The sequence below is a fragment of the Corvus hawaiiensis genome, chromosome 1, assembly GCF_020740725.1.
Source record: "Corvus hawaiiensis isolate bCorHaw1 chromosome 1, bCorHaw1.pri.cur, whole genome shotgun sequence".
Classification (NCBI taxonomy): Eukaryota; Metazoa; Chordata; class Aves; order Passeriformes; family Corvidae; genus Corvus; species Corvus hawaiiensis.
The window spans coordinates 51974421-51996125 of NC_063213.1; the positions used below are offsets into that span (position 1 = coordinate 51974421).

General features: G+C 36.0%; 2 long non-coding RNA genes across 4 annotated transcripts in view; both read right to left on the minus strand.

Moving 5' to 3' along the window:
- Window positions 1-20727, minus strand: part of LOC125326342 — a 40495-nt gene extending 19768 nt beyond the window's left edge. The window contains exon 1 of the long non-coding RNA XR_007203773.1: window positions 20700-20727. This is a non-coding gene — a long non-coding RNA (uncharacterized LOC125326342). The remainder of the gene's footprint in view (window positions 1-20699) is intronic.
- Window positions 20728-21213: 486 nt separating this feature from the next.
- Window positions 21214-21705, minus strand: part of LOC125326335 — a 131599-nt gene continuing 131107 nt past the window's right edge. For all 3 annotated transcript variants that reach the window (XR_007203767.1, XR_007203766.1, XR_007203765.1), the window contains one exon: window positions 21214-21279. This is a non-coding gene — a long non-coding RNA (uncharacterized LOC125326335). The remainder of the gene's footprint in view (window positions 21280-21705) is intronic.

A 21705-nucleotide genomic window follows, 5' to 3' on the forward strand; every position in this document is an offset into this window, starting at 1 on the left:
CTCACTTCGACTGTCTTGTATAGCCTTATATTCGACACTGAGCCATGCCACATGTGCTTTGTGCTTGGTGATATATGTTTCTTTTTGCATTTGTTCCAAGTGTTTCAACTGAGCTTTCTGCTCTTGGTATTCTGTTTGTGGATAAAAATTTCAGCTGTAATAGTAATGCCTTTTCCAAAGCCAAGGTTTACAGAAACAAGGGTGAATTGTTCAAAACATTCAGATAAAAATTTAACATCAACCCATCTTGGAAAAGGCACTTAAAATTTCTGAGGAGTTGCAAAGGGCTGAGTGTTTTGTCAGCCACAGAGAATTTTTGTCCCAATGCATTGAAGTGTGAAACCAGAAACAAAAAAAGTTTGTAGATGCTCAGTAGCAATTTGCTAGAGTTTGGCAGCAAAATTATCCTAATTTTCCAGTCACACTGATCCTCCCAACTCTTGTGTGGCAGACAGCTTGCACACCATCACAAAGCTGAGGCATTTTGTTACTGTCTTGGGGTGACAGTTACCCTAAAATGTATTACTTATTTTAAAACATTATCCCTAGAGACACGTGACATTTTACAAGACAAGGAAATGAGAACAACAGCAGCAAAATTAAGATAATTCTTCTTTTTTTCCCCCTCTTCTTCCAGCACATCTCTTAATGAAAATGATCAAATCCATGGTGCAATCCCACTATGCTCAACTGCATAAATGTATGGAACTGCATTTTTGGGTCCTGGGAGTAGGATGAACAGAATGAAACAAGCAATGTACTTCCAAATAAAAGCAGCAGCTCTATTGGAAGAATATCTCTCTAGTTCACTTGGCAAGATAAACCTTCCCACTTTAATACAGTAAGGCCTAAGTCAACTTTCTATATAATGCAATGAAAATAGACACAATTTAGTAAAAAGAGAATTTGTCTTAACTGTATTTCATAACTGCTACATATGTGTCTGTGTGTTTGTAAATACAATTTCTCAGTGTCCAAGAATTAAATCCTTGCCTCATAATGATAGTAATAATAATAATAATAGTGGTGTCCTTACATTCCATGGAAAATAAAGATGCTCTATTACTTTCATTAGGCACTGGTAAGGGAGTGTGCACAGGTCACAGTATGCAAGCTATTAAGATTGAAGGCATCTGCACAAACAGCCTTGACTGCTTTTTAAAGGCTAAGCTGCACAATTTGTCTTTCATTAAGAGCTGTTGTGCAGTTTTGTGATTTGTAGCCAGCTCAACTGAGCTTCCAGAGTGTGTACTTCTATTTTGAGATCTTGTCAATAAACAAATAAGACATATGCTTCAGTGAGTCATCTGAGCAGAGCAGACTATCACAAGAATCAGTTGACCTGTACTTCCTTCCTGCTACTGAATCCTTCTCTACCTTTTCTTGTTAACACAAAGTGTGTCCCTGTACGCATCACAAAACAGAGAAGCCAGGGATGGGAAGACAAGGTCTCTTTCATCCATATGGGTTTATTTGTGTTCTGCTGGCACCGTTATAGTCATACAGTAACCAACATAAATTTTTAGTTTTATTATCACCTCTAAAAAGAGACAGAAATGTGAAAATTGAAGCCAGAAGGTTTGTATCACAGGATTAATTAGGCAGGGCCAAGTGGAGTCACACTTCTCCTGGCAGTGAGTGCCTCAAGAAGGTGCCTGCCTTCAATTATGGAGCGCACAAAGCAATTAAAAACCCTGTTTCTTTTTCCTCGGGTGTTACTTGTTGAGAAATCTTTTTTCTTTCTTTTTTATTTTTTTTTTTCTTTTTAATTCTCTGGAGATCTGAACTGGTTTGAGGTGTAATCTGCTAGGGTAGATATTCATGAAAAATTGATTTAGCAGAAACCTAAGTGCAATAGGTTTAAAATAAACCTGAAAGGAATGAACAATGTGTTTCTTGGCCGAAATTTTATTGGCCATTTTTTAAATACAGACTCACATGCACAGAAGACCAGATAATTAAGGACCCAGACATTATGGATCTCCAGGAAAGAATTTTGTCACTGGGACACATGAATCAAATCAGCCAGCCACTCTATGCATTTCCTTAAGCCATACAGCACTCTTGATTAACCTTTTCCTCAGTCCTTTATACAGATATATGAAAGCTTCTGAATGGCAGGGTCGTGTGTATGTGTCAGTTTTAAACGTATGTTTCAGGCAGCCATATTCCACGGTCCATTGGAAATTAGTACCCTGTTTCACCTGTATGTAGTCTACAGGACACGATAGCCTTTCTCTGGATTTATGAGCCTCTTTGCTCTCCTGGTGTTACCAAGAACTTTACCACTGTCACTGACTCCGACCCTTTGTACCAGGACTCAACATCTGATTTTGTGCAGCTGGACCTGCACATTAATGCTTTTGCCACATTCCTTTCAAACACCCAGCTAACTCCTTCCTGTCCTGTTATTTCCCATGACAGATAAATAATTCAAAATATGATATAAAGTATGGTGTATATCTGGTTTGAATAGTGCTCTATCAAGACATGTTTCAGCTATAGCAATGACCTCATACTTCCTGTTGAGTAGGGAGAAGCAAAAAGATATTTAAATCAATAGAATAAGGGAGCCATAGCAGGGGATATTACAGTTCATGTGAGTTTTCTTCACAGGTATTATGTGACAAAAAATGTATGCTAGGACATTAAAAGGGTGTAAATAATGACCACTGGTTTACTATTGTTTCTAACACTGGAATGCCTATATTCCCAGGCTTCCTCATTAATGTTGCCTAAGAAGTGATTATATTTTTAAACAAAAAAATAGTGGGTAGTGGAGATTTTTTTCTCCCATTGTGCACTTCAATTTTATTATTTCCTAGTTTAAATATAGCTCACAGAAGAATGAGAAAATTCTTTATAAAGGTCATTAAATAAATGCTGCTGGAACAAATCTTTAAACAGGATCATCACTGAAATGGGAAGTTATGCATATGGAACACTTTTACTTGTAGTACAGATTAAACAGTTGGCAAAATAAAGCTTTAGATTGCCAGACATTATGTGTCACTAGAAATCAATTCTGACAGATTTTATTGAGGCTTTTACCCATATTATTGCTGCTATATTTTTTTCAATTAAAAAAAAAGAGGAAGAGGTTTGACTTTTTCATTACAGGTCAGCCCATTTGGCAAAGGCTATCCTGTCACATGGCACACTTTTATACCCATTTTGATTTAGTGTGCATAGTATGTTTGTCAGTGGGGAATGTCAAGATGACAATAGTTTCACATTTCTGAGCCATTGCTAGAAGAACTCTGACACATTCTCTTATGACTATTTCAAGATATTTTTAAAAGTTTCAGCAATTCCACCATACACATAAAACAAAACACAACAGAGACTTTTTTCTTTCTTTTCCAAAGTTATTTTTCATTTGGTTCATGAGACTTAAATAACTATTTCTTAAAATTAACTGGCAACTAGAGTATAGCAGAGCAATATTCTTTCACTCTATTTAATGTCTTGTCACAGGTATAAACCCATAAATTTAGTGCCAGTGGATTTTGGAGTTAGCTAGCCATATTATCTATATGTTGTTTTCTTCAAAAGATCATATACATTTGTACATACAAAGTCCAGTATTTTTGTAAAAAGCCTTCAATTTTCACATCAGTTAGGGGGTTACTGATGCAATTTACTCAAGGAGATATGTATACATGCATACATATACACACACAAACACCAGGACAGTCACTGGAGAAGTATATAAAATAATTCATTGTATTTGGATTGAAAATCCAATCCTGGTATTAACTGTCTTTTGTACTGCAAAGAGTAGATAGGATTCAGTTGCAATACTTTTAGAAATAATTAGGAAAGGTTATTATATTCTTAGTGTAGCTACCTTGGACCCTGCTGCCACACGATGTGTCTGAGGCCAGAAGTTTTGAGGTCTACAGAAAGAGTGAGAGTCACACTGTTAGCAGAAAAGACTTATAATAGACTGAAAAAACACCAAAGAATCAACAGCTTTATAGGTGTTTTAAGATATTCACCAGCAAATAACAAGCTGAAAAATAGGCTGTGGTTCCTCTCTCAGTAACTTTATTCACCACTGCAGGTGGGTCAAGAGTGAGCTGAATATGGTGTGTTTCAGCCACTAACATTGAAACTTGCCTTTATAAAGTATCTCTGTACTGGGAACTGAGGCTTCATTGTGTGCAAAAGATCAGTCTTCCTGGCTTTAAGAAATAAGAAACACATTTTTTAGGCGTCCTCCTTACTTTTGATTATCTTTACTCCTCTCCTTAAATTTTCTTTATGTAGTCTTCAAGACAAGTTCAAAAGGCTCATTTGGTTAGATAGCAATAGAGGATAAGGATAAAATTGTTAAACTTCTGACTTTGCTTGGTCTATCTGGGCAAAGGCAAAGGGCTGAAGTCTCAAGTAGGCAAATATGTTGTCAAACTTCCTGTGAAGCCTCATAATAAAGAGATTATAAGAAAAATAATTAGGGACAAAAGCTTAATAACATAAACCAAACAAAAAGTGAAACATTTTGCAACTCGGTTCCCATTTTGATTGAGGGTTCATGTTTATGTGTTGTGATTTTTTCTGGATGTTAAGATTACACACATGCTCTCCCTAGGCATTGCGCAGGAACACCAGATTGCAGACTGACAGGGTGAGCCTTGCTGTGCTGGTGCAGAGCATTAACTTGAGCCTTGCTGTGGGCTGAACTCCCTTGTGAGAACCTTTGAGAGGAGCAGGGGAGGCATTGCTCAAGCCCCCTTACTGCTCCTTCTCGAGAGGCCAACACTCCTCCATTACTACCTGTGTGTGTGTCTTTCTTTTATGCTTCATATTGCACTATACAGCATTATACATTTGCAACATGTGCATTTATCTACCTAAAGGGAAAGATATTTTTCTTTTGAATAACATTAACAAAATCATGCTTCATATACACATAGATGGTTAGGTTTGGTTTCATTTACACATAGATGAACTTTACACAGATCTGTTGTGACACAAAATTTTTTTTAGGAACTTTTAGTACGTAGTGACTATGATGGCGCTGGGTTTAGCAGCTGTTATGTTTCAAGCAGGAGCTCTACATGTGGTTATTTGGGGAAAAGGGACACAAAGAGTAGAAATTTGAGGTGTGAGACTGTTCAATGGGAGATTCTCCCAAGTTCCTTTGTTACAAATATTGATAAATACTAATTGAAATCCTTAATAATATAAGAAAGATGCCGTATTGGGAACAGAGACATTCAACTGGAATTTTGTAGAGATGTAAGGCAGGCAAAACTGCAAGATATTAGAAGAAGTAATCAATGTGTCCCTTGTCATTTTAGGGGCTATTTTAGAATAAAAATAATTGCGCTTTTAGCTTTCCTTTTCTTTCTTAATTTCAGTAGATAATTTTTAATATAATTATTTTTTGAAGATAAAACTCAGTCTTGACTTGGGGTATCTATCATATGAATTAAAGGTCATTATGAACTAGGAATTCTCCTGTTTGTGTGTTAGTAACATCCAAAGTTGTGAATACTTCCAAAAATATTTTTCAGGACTTCACTTGCATAATAACCTTTTTTTCTGTTTTTTAAATTTTTTTTCAGAAAGGAAAAGTAGCATTTTGAGAGCATATAAAACAGGTTTTATAAGAGTTTACAGTAAGATACACACAGAGTCACCTAAGAAGTTATTTAATAAATAATTCATCAGATTAGATAATTTATTTCTAAAATAAGGGCAATTTCAGTAAATATTATCATTATCTTATTTCAGAAATATTTGCATTGAGACAATAAGATATGACATCTCTGCCCATCAGAAGAGTGGAGGGAGTCATCCTTAGTCAGTCAGTATGAAAATACAAGGATTATTCAATTCTTTGATGGACAGGTGAGATATTTTTCAGTGTTTCCTGCTTTTGGTTTGTAAGATGAGTCAAATCACATAATTTGTCAATCATACACTTGTAGGACTGCCTCATTATTTTAAACTAAATGTAAAATGTAGACATGTCTTCTTGTCTGTAGAGTCCAATCAGAGTACGGGTTTCTTCCATCACCTACTCTAAGGATCATTTAGCAGTGCACTCAGAGGTGTTCACCTACTTCAGCCATAGCTCATGATGTTAAGTGGTGCCTAATTTTAACTGCCCATTTACTAACATTTTAACTGCCCATTATCTGTTACCACCAATTTAAATTCTGGGAAAAGTTGCCTTATAAATGAACATCCTCCCTTGGCTTTTATATAAAATACTACTACTCTAATAATAATGCAAGTCCATCATCTTTAATAAATTAAACAGGACCTTCATTCTCCTTTAATAGCAATACAGGAAGCCTAAAACTTATTCTTAAGCCCTTAAATTTAGGGGAACACTAAAGTAGATGCAAATTCTCAAACATAATAGTGTTTCTGGTCAGCTACATAGAAAATTTCACTAAATGGCCAAGGTAGGAGACCACAGTTTCTAACTAGATCCAAATAGGTCAACACTAGCTAATAAATTTTGATCGACTGGTTGTTCTTTGGTGGGGAATGAAGAACATGAAGGGCCATGAAAAAGAGATATACAATAAACTAAAACTGCAGCATTGGTTTATTCTCATATAATGTCTGTGTGATGGATTAAAAAATAATAACAACTTTCTCCAAGGTTCTCATCAGAAAAATCAATTTGACTGAGAGACAGGGGTTTGTTATTACTATTTTTAAGCAAAAGTTTTACTGACAGGAATTTTTTTAATAAGAAAATACCATATAAAATTATACTCCACAAATAAATATCACAAAGTGAAGGAAAGCCTTGTATTACATATACTTCTCAAAAGGCAATTGCAAAATCCAGTCAAAATGCACACAAAATGTCCATATTTTCTGGTTTCCACCAATAAAAAGTTTTAACAGAAAAAAATTAATGCCTTTACACAATAATAAAAATAAATTTCCAAGAGACACTACTTGCAACTCATCTGATACATGGATTTCTTTTTTTCATTTTTTTAAAAAACAAAACACATTCAAAAAATCTCACCCCAAAACACAGCAACTCTAAGTTTTGTATACCTTGTAGGACAGAGCCACAATTTCCAGTGGACAGACAATGAGTTCTGTATTAAAGACTTTTATGCATTTATGTATTTTCTTGCAGCTATGAAAGTATAGTTATTATGAACCCACTGCTAAAATAATTAATGGGGGAAAAGAGGCAATCTTAGAACTGATTTTCACAAGTTGATTTGGGGGAATGTAGAATGATTATGTTTTTGAGGGTAAAATAATTATGCCAGTGAAGTAAATAAAAGTATTGCTACTGATTTGAAAAGGACAGAACTTTGAAATATTTTTCTGTGAACTAAATCATCTGTACACATTTCGATATCAAAGAAAATGGAGAGAGATAATGCAAATGCCTTTACGGGAGTTTCAAATGCAAAACCACTCCACTTCAAAGACACAGTAAGTGTTTCCATCCCTTATGCATTACCAAGGATTATGATTTCTGAGGCTGATACTCTGGAAGTCCATGTAAACAGAAGAGATTTAACCAATATGTACCTAAAACCTTTTTGCTATATGTGTTATCTGAAATTGCAATAGTGTGCCATCGGCATTGTAAACTGTGTTCATGAAGCCTTGGTTATTGCTCTTTTTAATAATGGTGTGACTGCAGTTATAAGTATTACAGATTTTTTCTTACTTGATATGATGCAGAGAGATCTTGTCAGGGAGTTTTGTTTCTTATTCTCCAACTGACTCTTGACTGGGGTGAACAATCTGCCTCGAGAAGTGTCAGCTTCAACCAAGTTTTCCCTGCAGTGGCAATATTTGCTTTCTCCTTGGAGCACAGTTAATGCCTGGCTGCCCTTTCTGTCCCTCTGCCTGGAAAGGTACTAGCTGTGCTGCAGGAAAGGATCACAGGGCAGGGGACAGAAGCCAGCTCTAGCTCTTTCTCTTTTGACAGTTATACCCTTACTTTCAGTGTGAATTGGGTGCTCCTGGAGGTTTCTGCTCAGCAAACTCCTCTCCCATCTCGTGGCAGTTTTGCTGATGTGAGGCAGACAAAAGAATTGGGATCTCTTTTACAAGGCTGCATAGTGGAGGAATTACAGGGTAAGGAGCAACAAGTGTCCACACTGCTGCAATAGTGACATGCTTGACTTTAAGCACAGGCATAATGTCAGTTATTCACAAATAAGTGAATAATAGGAATGGACATTAGTGTTGTTTACGAGCTACGAGAGAAGGAGCTATTTTATTTGTGTTGTGTAATAGTTCTGCTTTATTTCAGAGGTTTTTTTCTTTTCATGACATTTCATCACTTCTCATTTCCCCCAAATTAGATTGTAAACCAAAGTGTTCATTCTCTATTCCAGTCTCACAGAAAAAAAAAAAAAAAGAACAACAAAACCCCTGTAAAATAAACATTGCTGGTATCTACATAATGCATAGATTACAGTGTACAGTTTATGCTTTTTAGTACCTAGTTATGATGCACTGGTAGAAATAAGCTCAGTAATGTTGAAAACAGAACAAGAATATTGTTTAATGTGTAAATAGATAAAGCTAGGTATAAAGTGTTTGAAAATAATTACAATTTTTTCAGATAAAATTTAATTCCTTTATTTTTCATTTGCAGTAGGGAAAACTAAGGAAATTAAAAGTAGTAGAAGATGAAACATAATCTTCTGAAGTGCTGGCATGACTTCATCATCAGTTGTTAAGACTTTAACTAAGAACTTTTTCCTAGTTTAGCTAAAACTTCACTGTACACCTTAATCTATGTCCCATAAGATTATTCTGCTGTGTGGCACAGATGTCACTGAAGGCTTCCAGAATATGTGAGATTACTTTTGTTCTTTAGACAATTAACAAGATTTCTGTCTTACCCTCTGTGACAGTTATGGAAGTACTGAACTTATCAGAGACATAATAACGTAAACCTTCATACGTGTAATCATTTAATCATGATGCTCTCAAACAGTAATATTTTTCTCTTCACTTGAGCAATTTCTCTTAGAATTGTTTAATGTCAATGCTTATATCAAGCAGAATAGAATAAATACCAGTATTCAGCAGTAAATCAGAGAAACAAAACAAACAAACAAAAATAAAACAAAAAAAAAAGTTGAAGTCAGCAACAAATGGAAACATATTTCAGAATATTTCCAATTTTTAAGACCACTGGCACCTGGAATATAAAAGTCTCAATCTGCCATAACACAATTGGAAATTTCAGCAAAAAAACATGGGGAAAGTGAAAGCAAAGGCACGGGACTATTGAGGTGCAAAATGAATAACGTATATATATAACTCTTATAAAACCCCCCCAATATAGTTCACAGAAATTGTAGTCTGAACCACCCGTGGTATTCTCTGAATGAATTAACCCTACCTTACCCTCTTGCACACTGTAAGTACCATGATACTGTAGGAATGTTAAGTTCAAAGTTATAATTCAGGAGTTTGAAACATGGATGTTTAGAGAGAAATAGTAACTACTTTTAGCTGAGAAAACTCTCTTCTGGAGCACTCTGCTGATTAACAAAGCTGTCTGTGAAATTCATGATGCCACCAGAAGATCAGAACAGAAGAGGATAAAATGTCCATTCGGAGATCAGAAAATTGATTTTGCTGGCTAAAAAAAGTCTTTACTGAATAAATGTATTGTGAGATTCATTAGAACTGAGTTATATTCTGCAAGCACACTCTTTTTTTTTTTTTTTAATACCAATTACTATTTCATTTTAATTGCACACCAGTATAACTCCTTGAGTAAGTATATAAGCAGGCTTATGGAAAGCTGAGAGAGACACTAAAGATCATAACTTCTCTAAGAGACAGTGCTGTTGTTATTCAAGGGTTTTTTTGAGTCCTATGCAAAGTCCTCAAAAACTCGCAGAGTATTAGAAGCATCTGTCCTCTATCCTGCTTTTAAACACCTGTGGCTGAGACCATGATTAGAGATGGACAAAGAGATGTATCACATGCTTGTGATACAAAGCACTTGCTTCCCTGGCTCATTTGTTCTCCATCACAGATTAGCATCTTGTCAGTAGGTGCTATAAATATGTCTTTTGGAAAAGATCAAAAGGTTACTCAGTGATGAAATCTAGCACAAATATGGTATAGTTTCTTTTCTTCCTTACAAACCCTTTATGTTGAATTCAGCTTTTTAAGTTCTAGGCAAAGTTTATGAGCCACTCAAAGATAATTCTTGAAAACCAAAAAAATAAAAGCAGAACAGCCTGCTGTCAATAATATTGATAAGAATTGCGCCTGAAATTATAACTTGATTTCTTAGGCCTTAACTCATATAAACCATTATTGCTTGATATCTGAATTATATTTTTTTATTCAGCAAACTTATGTGCTGTAACAGACCTTGAAATAGTGCTGGAAAGTCTAGAAACAGTACAATGGAGACAACATTATGTGCACATATATGTTATTCATTCTGACACTGTTGGCCATTATACACTCCAATCCAGTCTATCATGAACAGGGCTCTGCATCCAAGAGGACCAGCACTATCCTGTTATACCAAGACATTCCTTGTCCCAGACATCAGATGGGTGGGACTCATCTTTTGCTCCTTCACAATTAAATACCTGAGAGCCAACTCACTGCTGACAGAAATCCAGTGACAGACTACTGACTTCCAATGCCAAGAGAGGAGCCTAGGCAAACCTATGGCTCTGAAAAGTAATACACTTGGGTTTTTTGTAAAAAAATGTTATTTCATTACTGCAGCAAAACTACAAAGTCCTCTAACTCTACATCTCCTCTGGCACTGCACTGTCCTATGTGCTTTTTCGGCTTTTGGAGCCAATTGTTTGTGAAGCTCTCCTAGTGACATCTACAAAATCTGGGTTTGGGGGTTTTTTTTATATGTTGGAAGTTATAGAAGGCTCTCAATCCTGAAATGTGTCCTCCTATAAAATAGATATATTATTGGTTCCAATAAAAGCCTAAAGAGAAGCTACTTTCAAACCCTACAAAAGAACCTCAATTTAAAGAGCTAAAAAACTTTGAGAAGAGGTCTATGTATATGAAAATGGTGAAGGCTTGAACATAAATAGCAATTTGCTGCTTGGAGTCCTGAGTGATGGATTTTGGCTGAATGACTGACTAAATACAAATATTGCTGCATTTGCTGCTTTTAGTGCATAAGTACTCAGCTCAGAGACTAGTTAAAATATCCCACCAAGCTCAGGAAAGGAAATCCTGCTAAGATTCCACCTAGCAGGATCATAAGAAGGTCCAGGTGACCCAGTACCCCTAAGGTTTGTTTGGAGTACTTCTTTTTCTGGGCTAGTGGTGCATCACCATATAGTTGTTTAGAAAATGGGTAAAGTAATGAATGCAAACTTCGCAATATTCTGTAAGGTTCAAGATGTGTCCTAAATAAAAAATAAAAATAAAGCATTATTACTGTAAAAGAAATAAATATGTTCATCTGTAGGGATCTCCAAGAACCTTGCATAATAAAATGGTGGTAAAATGAACTAACTCTTGAGCACGATGGCTCATTCTTGGTTACAAACATGCAGAGTTTTATGTAAATAAATCTGCAAGAATTTTAATGACAGTGTCTGTTGTGGAGAATAGGATTTTTTAATTTTATTTGATCAATGTCGGAGAGAATAAAACATCAGAACTATTATTTTCTATTAACTGTATCTGGCACTGGCATAAGCAGTCTACTTTGCCAATGAGTTGAGTCGGTAAAGAAGGAAGAAAAAGAGAAAAAAGTTTGTCAAACTTAGTAAAAACTTTATAATCTATATATAAAAGACCTCACTTACTTGCACCTTTTTGATTGAAAATATTTTATAAAACCAAAATCCTGTTGATATTGTTCAGCTAAAAAAAATCATAAAATCTCACACATGTAAGAGCTTGAATGTCTGGCTCATCACAATTTTAATTGTAAATCCCAGGAAATGCAGAATATGAAAATTAAATTAGGAAGTGCTCAATGGATTGCAGAGTAGTAAATTTTATTAAATTTCTTTACAAAATAACATTTGGAAAATAATTTAATAAAAAGCTGTATGTGCCTTACTAAGAAACAGTGAAAAAGGTTCAAGCAGTTTTTAGTGTAACTAGAATTTTTTTGCAATGCCTGTGGTCTTGGGCAAACTGTGCCTCAAGAAAATGTGAATTGATCAAAATGTATGTGCCTTTAATCTAATATGTAATTTATGTATAGATTACTGAAAAGATAATTTATGACAAACAACAGCATGATTCTTTAAAGCTGTTTTTATGGACCCTCTTCATGACAATATAGCGAATTGTTAACCAGTCTTGGAGAGCTGCAATCTAGTGTTTGTCACAGACAACACATTTAATTTCAAAATTAAAAAAAATGTGGTATTCCCGAACTGTATAGATGTATGTAGTATTCTTAGCAGAAGCCATAACCTGCTGTCCATATCTGTTCTGCCGTAAAAATCCACATTTTACAATACAGGCAAAACATTAAATTTTTATGTGCTTTTTTCATATCGATGTACATGTCTCTCACACCAAGAACATCTATTTTTCAAAAGGTTGGTTCTTGAAGAGACAAATCAGAAGTCTTCATGTATTTTTGCTTCTGTAGCAGTATTATGAACTAGGTATGAAAAGAAAGAGAATTAGAAAAATACACATTTTCTATGTACCTTGGAATAACTGCAACGTTAGATCTAATTGCTGAAATATATAGGACTTGTGCTATTTGGACAAATAGGATGAAGATTTCTGGTTTGACATGAAGACAATATTAAACCTGAATTTAATCACGCTGGTCCAATCAATATTGCAGAATCATCTTTCCTATTGCAGTTTAATGAAAGACAATGATACCAATATATCGATCTTCCTTTCAGCATGGTTATCATTCTATAGGGCTGTTGCAATGTCCTTAGAGCAAGACCTCCAAATCCTCCTAACCCAAAATCTCTTCCACTACCAATCTGTGGCAATATTTTTCTAAGTCACCTTGTCATGGAAGCCTACTGAGTGAACAGCACAACTAATTTGGACAAGAATTTTCCACCAGATGAAAAGAAAATTCCGATGTTAAGTAACAAAATCCCACTTTTTTTCTCCAGGACACTCTTCAGTACAAGCCAATCAGAGTCCTTCAGCTTTTGTTCATGAAACAGCTGGAACTTCTTATATTGATCCACTTGATTAACTTAATTAGTATGATTAATAATATTAATAGCAGAGAGTTGCTCATTACTACATTATTTACAACACTGTCATTGGATACACCCAGTTCATGAAATGTCTAAAAAAAAAAGACTAAATCATGTGAAATCTTGTTTTTAAGTCTTCTGACATTGCCATGAACAAGAATAGCAATTGACACATCTTGCAGATCTCATCATCATGAACTCAGAGTGATAGTTCTGGGACATTGATGTCATCAGCTCAGGAGAGTGTCTCACACAGCAGACTCACTCCTCACTCTCCTAGTGCCTTGCTTAATAGCCTGGATGCTTCTCTTTAATACAGAAGGTTGCCTTACATTCCTGAGGATCAGCAGATAGTGCAGGAAGGCTTTTATTTCATGCCTCATTTCTTCCAATATCCTTGGAATTATTTACCTCACTCACATTCTCCTGGCAGTTGTGGAAAAAGAAGAGTTGCAAATGAATTGTTATTTCCTGTATGTGTGTACACAGGTGTAAACATCACAGCACAAGGGATACAGAGCAAATTTTTAACAACAAATATTTCAGAAATGACAATGGTTACCTTAGCAGCCCTCAGTCCAATTGGGTGGAGTGGCCAAATGCCTGTTAATTAGCTGAGGGGGAGTTTTAGTCAGTACTAATGTGATTCAAAGAAAAATACTATTGATTTAATTAAAGTTAATTGGTGGCTCATCAAGGAGGAAGGTTGGCTGCCTTCTATGCCCCAGAAAGGCCAACATGCAACTCCTGTCTGAGACACAGCTGAATTGCCTATGTGTCACCCAACCAATATCTATACAACATTTAACATCTAAGCACCAAAATGTTTTGAACATTCCCTTTGAATATATCCCCTTGTTCAAATGCAAAACGAAGGACATATGCACTAATCACATTTCTACTGTGGATCTGTCAAATCACAACATTTCTGTGAAAAATACAGGAGTTTTACAAGAGAATCAGTTGCTTGCCAGTGAAATATGCTTTGCCTTAATAGAGTCACATGGTAAATCCTAATCATGTGGAATTGAGTTTTATTCAATTTTCAGATTTTATTTTAAGAATTTTACCTGGAAACCAGGTAAAAGATACAGCGAGCCAGTAAAAAAATTGATAACATAAATTAATCTATAACTTTCTGTAATATACAGTGTAATATTGATCAGTAAATAAATATAAACAATATAGGCACTGAAGAGTTTCACAATGAATTTAAATTAAGAAACTCACATCTTTTTTAAATAACTTTCAATCATAGTCTGTTCATCCCTCCAGCAGTCCATCCCAGCTTTCCATTATAAATGGTGGACTATGGTACTGAATTACATCTTTTGCACAGCAAATATTGCTTCAGTGCCAAGACTCCTCCTTTGTTGAAAAGCAGTTTCCCTTGGAAGGTGGCACTCCTGGCAAGAATTTATGGTCAATTCAGTTCATTCAAAAAAGTGACAAACATGACAAAAGGGCCAAAAGTTGTTATACCTACTGGCTCTGCCATCCCTAGTGCTGCTAAGAGGTTGAATATGGTAACTGACAGTCACATTTTTTTCTTCAGGCAGATGTAAGTTCACTAAATACACACAAAGGTGAGGAGATGTGAGCCAGTGGTGTACATAAAACTGGAGAGCTGCAATTCATAGGAGGTTGCTCTTATAATACATGTTAGACTTGAACAAGAACATTCCAGTAATATTTAGTCAGCAAGAATGGCAGGGCAATAGACAAGGGAGGTAGAGTAAAATTCATTTTCCTACAGCAGCATTGTGTGATACATCTAAAGTTAACTACAATGTGGAACTTCAGCCCTTTCGCTTTGACTACAAAATCACAACTACCCTTAGAGAAAAACCTGTAAGGAAAGAAGATTTAGAAGCAAGAAAGGAAAAAAAAGGCAGAAAAAATTTAAAACAGAACCAGCCCTGTTTTTTCTTTGTCTCTTCTTCAGTCTTCTGCATCCTTTTGTATTATGTGTTGAAACGAGAATCAACTATGCAGTATTTATAGTGATGTTACTCTCCTGATAAAGTATTACACAGGCTGTGGCAACAATCTAGGGCTCAGCAGGGAAGCTGTGAGACAGCTATTTTTGTAATGTTTAAAATTATACTAAATTAATAAAAATAAAATCTCCTGCTGGGCTTCCAGTTTTAAATAGCACATTGTGGTGTAAATTATCAGAGCATCAGGGTTCTGCTAATTTAGTACATATTATAACACTGAAGACATTAAAAGATCATAGCATTTTTCATTTTAAAAACAACACTGTGAAGTGGCTTAATAATTTCAATAGTTTATGCTAAGAATGGCTAATATATGCTCCATGGGATAGAGGGAAATGGGAAAACTGCATATCATAACTTTTAGGGGCTTGAAGGCATAATTGTTTAGAACTCTGTCAGAGAGAATTCTGCCTGTTCCTCAGATTATGACAGTCTAACTTACTAAATTATCACCTTCTAAAATTAGAATGGTACTTGAAAACAATAACTATACATAATTTTGTATTAAAGCAAGATGACATATTTCCTAATTAAAAAAAAAAAAAATATTGCTTTAGAATAAGAGAAATTCCGTTGCTTCATACCTGTATGGAAAACTTCTGCAAAGCAGTGCGGAAAATCCTACCACAAAGCATATATTAGGTTAGATAGTCATCAAGCATAGACCTTTTGAAATCATCCAGAAAGTATCCACTAACAGAGAAGGAAAGAGCTGAAAACATTTAGTCAGATGTTGGGCAGCATGAAGTGCTAAAGAGTGTGCAAGACCAAGACCTAAGCAGAGTAAAAGAGAAAGGTGATGACACATATTGCCAGAGAAACGATGTTAAAAATAAAAAATGTCCACTTGACAGCACATATTGGTTCCTTAGATATTTTTCCCCTACTACTAGAAACTTCTTGTGGCCATTCATCCCTGGTAGAAAAGCATCACAGTAGTGGCAAGAAAAAATGGGCTGCTGTAAACCAAACTGTCTGATACACTTTGGCAAGGTTAGGCAGATTGATAACAGCGTTAGTGCTTTGCAAGTACTTATTGCTGCCACCCGTGGGTGGAGCTATGCCCAGAATAATGGCAACAGGACATTAGTGGGGAAGGTTCAAGCAAGACAATGGGCTGAGACATCTCTTCCTCACACCAGTTTTTTCTCAGTCTGCATTTAAAACGCTAGAAGCTGTGTTTGAAAGCATGGAAGACTTATGACTACTGCTAGCATTTGTGTTTGCTCATGCCAGACTATTTATTTTCAAAAGTACTGCTTGTTAAGTAAATAAAAGACAATATAATTTTGGCAATTACTATGTTTACAGGGAGCTGGAACAAGGTGAAAGTCACTGGCATTCTTGTTGAGCTAGCTGATAAAATGTGACCTGAAATAATGTGTTACTAGTGAAGTCATGCAAAAAAAATCCCTAGACCCAGTACACTGAGACCACGTCCTCATTGTGAAGAGAGAAATATTCAGACTATGCTGTGGCAGTCTAATATGTGTGTATCATAAGATACTGAGCAAGCAAATAAAAGCAAGATAACTGCAACTTCTTGGGATTACTTTTGGACAGCAGTTTATCAAAATTTACATGCAAAGCAACTCACTTCTTTTAGAAACCTTGAGTCTGAAAAAAACCCACTTTTCATGCCTGATCAGGTACTGCTTTGCTGGCTCACTTGGGTTTTCATAAAGGGTGAATTGATTTAGAGCACCATTGAATTCAATAGAAGATCATAAAACTGAATTTAGTGTTGCTGTTATAATGCAGAAAACTGACCAAGATACTTAAAATAATTTTATTTTTTAATCAGAAACTGAAAATTTTTCAAAACTGGAATTTTTAATACAAATTATAATGATTGAATAAAAGTTTGGATAATGGGGAGTAACTGATTAGCAACATCTCCCTTTCTACCAATCTTGTGGCACATCAGAGGCCCACTTGGCACCTGGGAGAGCAGCAACTGAATATTTATTTTTCAAAATTATTCTAAATTATTTGAATCTGGGTTTTCAATATTATATGTCAGTATCATGATCATTGTCTACACTGGATTCAGCAGCTGAGTATGTTAATCATGAGTATATGAAAGAGCTCAAACTGATTTTCATTTCTTACTAGGCTTCCAAATCAAACTTTTCTTTGTGATGTCAAATTCTGATTTACTAGCCAACATCAATGATAGAGTCAGAAAATTATATGAAATTCCCCAGTTTTTGGGGCTTCACCACTGTGACGAGATTTTTTTTTTCTACCACTAGTTCTGTTTTCCCTCCCAGCTGCTCAAGTGGGGACAACACCTTTTCCCTCTTCCTCAGAGGACTTCAGAGAGGGCCAAGAGTTTTCGTTCATAAGATATCTCAGGAACAGAGGCTATAAAGGTGACATCTGTGGTATTATGAGCACTGGGAATAAGCCGTGACAGAGGCCAGCTTTGCTCCTTGCTCTCTGGAGCTGTGCTCAGCCTGTCTGCTGAGGGCAGACTCCTCAGATGGGAACTCACTCTGCAAGCCATACCATGTCAATATTGTGCCAGTGAGTGTGCTAATTATAATTCATATGATAAATACAGTGCCCAAGTTGAGCTTATATCCTGCCTTTGTGTAATTTGTTAGTACAGCAAACTTAGAAAAGAGAAACAGACAAGAAAGATGCAGGGAAAAGGACATGTAGATCCATAAAGCTAGCTAGAGACATATCCTCTTGACTCATATATAATTTTTCTCAGGTTTCTGTTGAGGTTCTATGAAGCCATATTTTACTGACCCTCTTCCAGAAAAATCCATGTCTAAATAAGTGGCCTGCTAATTTATCTGGCTTTATTATTAAGAAAGAAGTATTCAGTACTAATAAATAATTAATATTTAGACAACGCTTGTTATACTTCGGGTACAGGTGGAATATAAATATTGCCCCTATGAACACACAGAAGGACAGTTTTGGGGTTTTTTTTTTTCAACCACAAATGCTCAAATACTCACTGTCTTGGCAGGGAAAATGCACAGATACATGGAGGAAGATACTTGCACCTTACTTGACACACTGGAATAACCTGTGTGATGACATACTTTTATTTCTATGGAATCAAACATTGTTCTAAAAAGGCCTTTGGCTCAGACGTGTACCACAAAGCTTTGTGTTGGAGTCTTCTCTTCTCCCCACAGGCTGATTGTCTGGGTTTTCACCATTATTCTGAAGCACTTTTTATTCTCGTTTCCAACCCTTTTTTCCTCCCTTCCTTGTGCTGGCATGTATTCATATGGATTTTTTTTAACTGTTATTAATTACAGATGATGTTTCTTCTTCACACTTGACCGCAAAACCAGACTGAAATGGACATTTATTGAATGGAGATGCAGTGTAGTGCACTACCAGTTCATGTGCTGCTCAGGCAGATTTTGAGGCCTTCCTTCCCCCTCTACTGATCCATAATTTATTAAGCTCAGTAGCTCTGTCAAAAAACTGAAACTACAGCTCAGCAGCACTAATTGCCACTTCCATCATTAAAACTGATTCATTTTCCCTTGATGCAACCTAACCAAGGAATAACATGACAGAAATCTTAAGCTCCCTAAGACAAGGAGTTACCACTCCTTACAAGATAACTCTTTCAAAAATTAAATAAATACAAAATTATGAACAGCAGCAGAGGACATTGACATATCCCAGTGTTGTGAGTATGCCCATTTATTTAAAGGATGATGAAAGTATTGGGAGGAATAAGAAGGTTGCCACAATTTATAATTTAGAGAATTTTTTTCAAGACACCAGCTTTGTTGCAAGGAGCCTGAGATCAGATGAATGGCACTAAGAAAGCACACAGTATTCTGGATAGCTCATTGTCCTGGAGAAAAGGAGGAATAAGGTTTCAAAATGCATTTCCAGATGCTATGTTGAATCACAATCTCCATGGAGATAGACTCACATGAGACATTTGTGTGTACAAAATGAAGTACAGCAAAACACAGTCCATTTCTTTTGTCAAGTGAATAAGAGCTCATTTGTCAGGAAAGTACAAAGCTCATAGGATTATTGCTGCTGTGACACTAGAAGCAAGAGCAAAACATTTAGATAGAGCAGAGGTAGTAAAATGCTGTGGAAATTTGAGCTCATCCAAGTGCTCTAGAACCTGTTTGCAAAAACAGATGTTTGTAGAGATCTGGCCAAGACCCAGATGAACCAAAATTTTTGAGACATGGTGATAAAAATGAGTACTTGCTTTCTATATAGGCATATACAGGAGGGAAAATGTCTACTCTTCACCCAGCTTTCAAAAATAGGACAGAGATGAAACAAACTGTAAAATTTAAAGAAGATTAAATCAGAATTCAATGTAAATAACATAACTTGAGTGAGGTGATGTCATATTTTTGTCTTCTTTCCATGGAGGTTCAAATCCACAAAAGAAAAAACAGGAAGTGCAAGCACTGCAGAAGCAGAAATAATATTCGACTAGGTTATTAAAATAATAATTTGGAATATTCTGCTGATAGCATATATTCACAAAATAAATGCTTTTACCATTGGTTAGAAATGCATACGCATTCAAAGACAAATCTAAGTCCTTAACACGGATAAGAAAGATCTCATAGAGGATCTTGATTATGACAGTCATAACCAATTCTCTATCCAGCATAAAAGAAGGAACAATATTCCATTAGCAAAAAGGTGTTAGGTAAACTAACAAAGTTACCGTAAGGATACATCTCAAGTTACATATATCTTAGTTTATATCTCATAATACTAGTGTGCAGATGTACACTGCTATTATGATTATCTTGCATGACTCCTAATATGACTACAATCTTCTTCAGTGATTTCTTAGGCTTCTTCTCATTTTCTTTCTCTTGACTTTTAAAGATATCTTGAAACAAAGTCAATAAATTTAGACATTTTTGTGTTTCTTTATATTACTGCCTTTGGCCGTAACACTGAAAGCCTTCATTGCTCCGACTATTTACTCTAGTCCAATTTGCACTCCCTTACAATCATTCCCATGTTTCTCTTCTTTCTTTGAGTTTATATCCTTAGCCAGCATCTACTTTTACCAATTACTGATCTCTACTTCCAACCTATTTTATTTGATAAAGCAAACTACTTTGAATAAATAATGTATTCAAGTTCAGGCTTCCTGTGGTAGATTATCCATAAGGAAGGCAATTACAGCATTGTCTAATTTGTTTGGTTTTGAAAGTGTTCACTAATTTTGTATGAGAAATTTCACCCCATGGCCCAGTCAGGAAAGAACTTTGTTGATATTTTGAATTAAGTCTGACGTTCATGGCATAAAGCCAAATGTAGGAGAGTGAACCAAAAGTAAAGTAAAATGCTGTTTCATTTAAGCTAATGAGAAGCTGAAAGACCAAATTTGTATTGTTTGTCCTCTCCAGAAACAGAAGAATCCATATTACTTTGTTAGGGTATGTAATGTGATCATAAAAACATGATGATTAAATAAAGCTGAGCACCCATTTCAACTCTTCTATAACACTGAACGAAAAGAGAAAAAAGACACATAAATTAAACAATTTTATTTCCTTACCTGGTGTGGCCTCATTAAGAAATGGTATTTGTGGAATGGGGGCCAAATGTGGAAGGTATCTTTTCAGCTTTATACCGGCTAGCGCTTGTATTTCAATGCCTTAGAAAGCCTCGAGCAGCCTTGAGAAGTAGCACGGGCGATCTAGCACTTTAGTAGCTCTAAAATCGGTACCTGAATCAGCTGCAGAGCAAATACCATCAGCAGAAGCAAAGAGGGAGAAATATAGCTCCCTGCTCGCTCAATTCCCTGCAGTTAGAAGCCTTCAAATGAGACAGACGACCAGAGATGTTTACAGGAAGGTAGCTGAGCTGAGAGAGGGCGTTTGCCTCCCCTCGACCATCTTTTATTCGGAGAAGGGGAAAGGGGATGACTGGGGGCGGACCCGGGGTGAGCGGCCAATCAGACACTGCTGAAGAGTCTGAGTTACATTTGGCTTTGCCCGCGCTTGGAACAAAGGAACTCGGAGCACATGTCTTTGGGAGGGGGGATGGGAAGCTCAAAACAGGCAGCAACAGGTATTGGTTCTGGAGTTAGAGCTGTTTGAGCTGGAGCTCAGGACTTTTCTCTTATGGTGAGATACCTAGAGAAGAATAAAAACATTTTCAACTTCAAATATCTAGATTTTCTGTTTATGTAAAGGAGGGTACTCTTTGGGATTGTTTTTGTTGTTGTTGTTTGGTGGGTTTTTTTTCTTTTTTTTCTTTTTAAGTAGTTGAAAACTTGGGATTTCCAGAAAAGGCAGAAATAGCAAAAGCTTTATAAAGAAATCTCTGCCAAAATCTCTCTTTGATTACTTTGTCCTTGCATGGAAGGTCCTTTGTAGCTTTGTTTCAGTCAACTTGGTGGCCTTTTGATTTTGCCTCAAACTGCACAGTAGCCTCTGATCCCCAGGAACTTATGGTTTCTGCCATCTCTGAAGCCGGAGCTGTTTTGTCATTGATTCTCTCAGTGGTTTCCAACCCTCTTCTTGAGATGTAAAGCCTGTCTCTGTGCTGTGAGTCTGTTC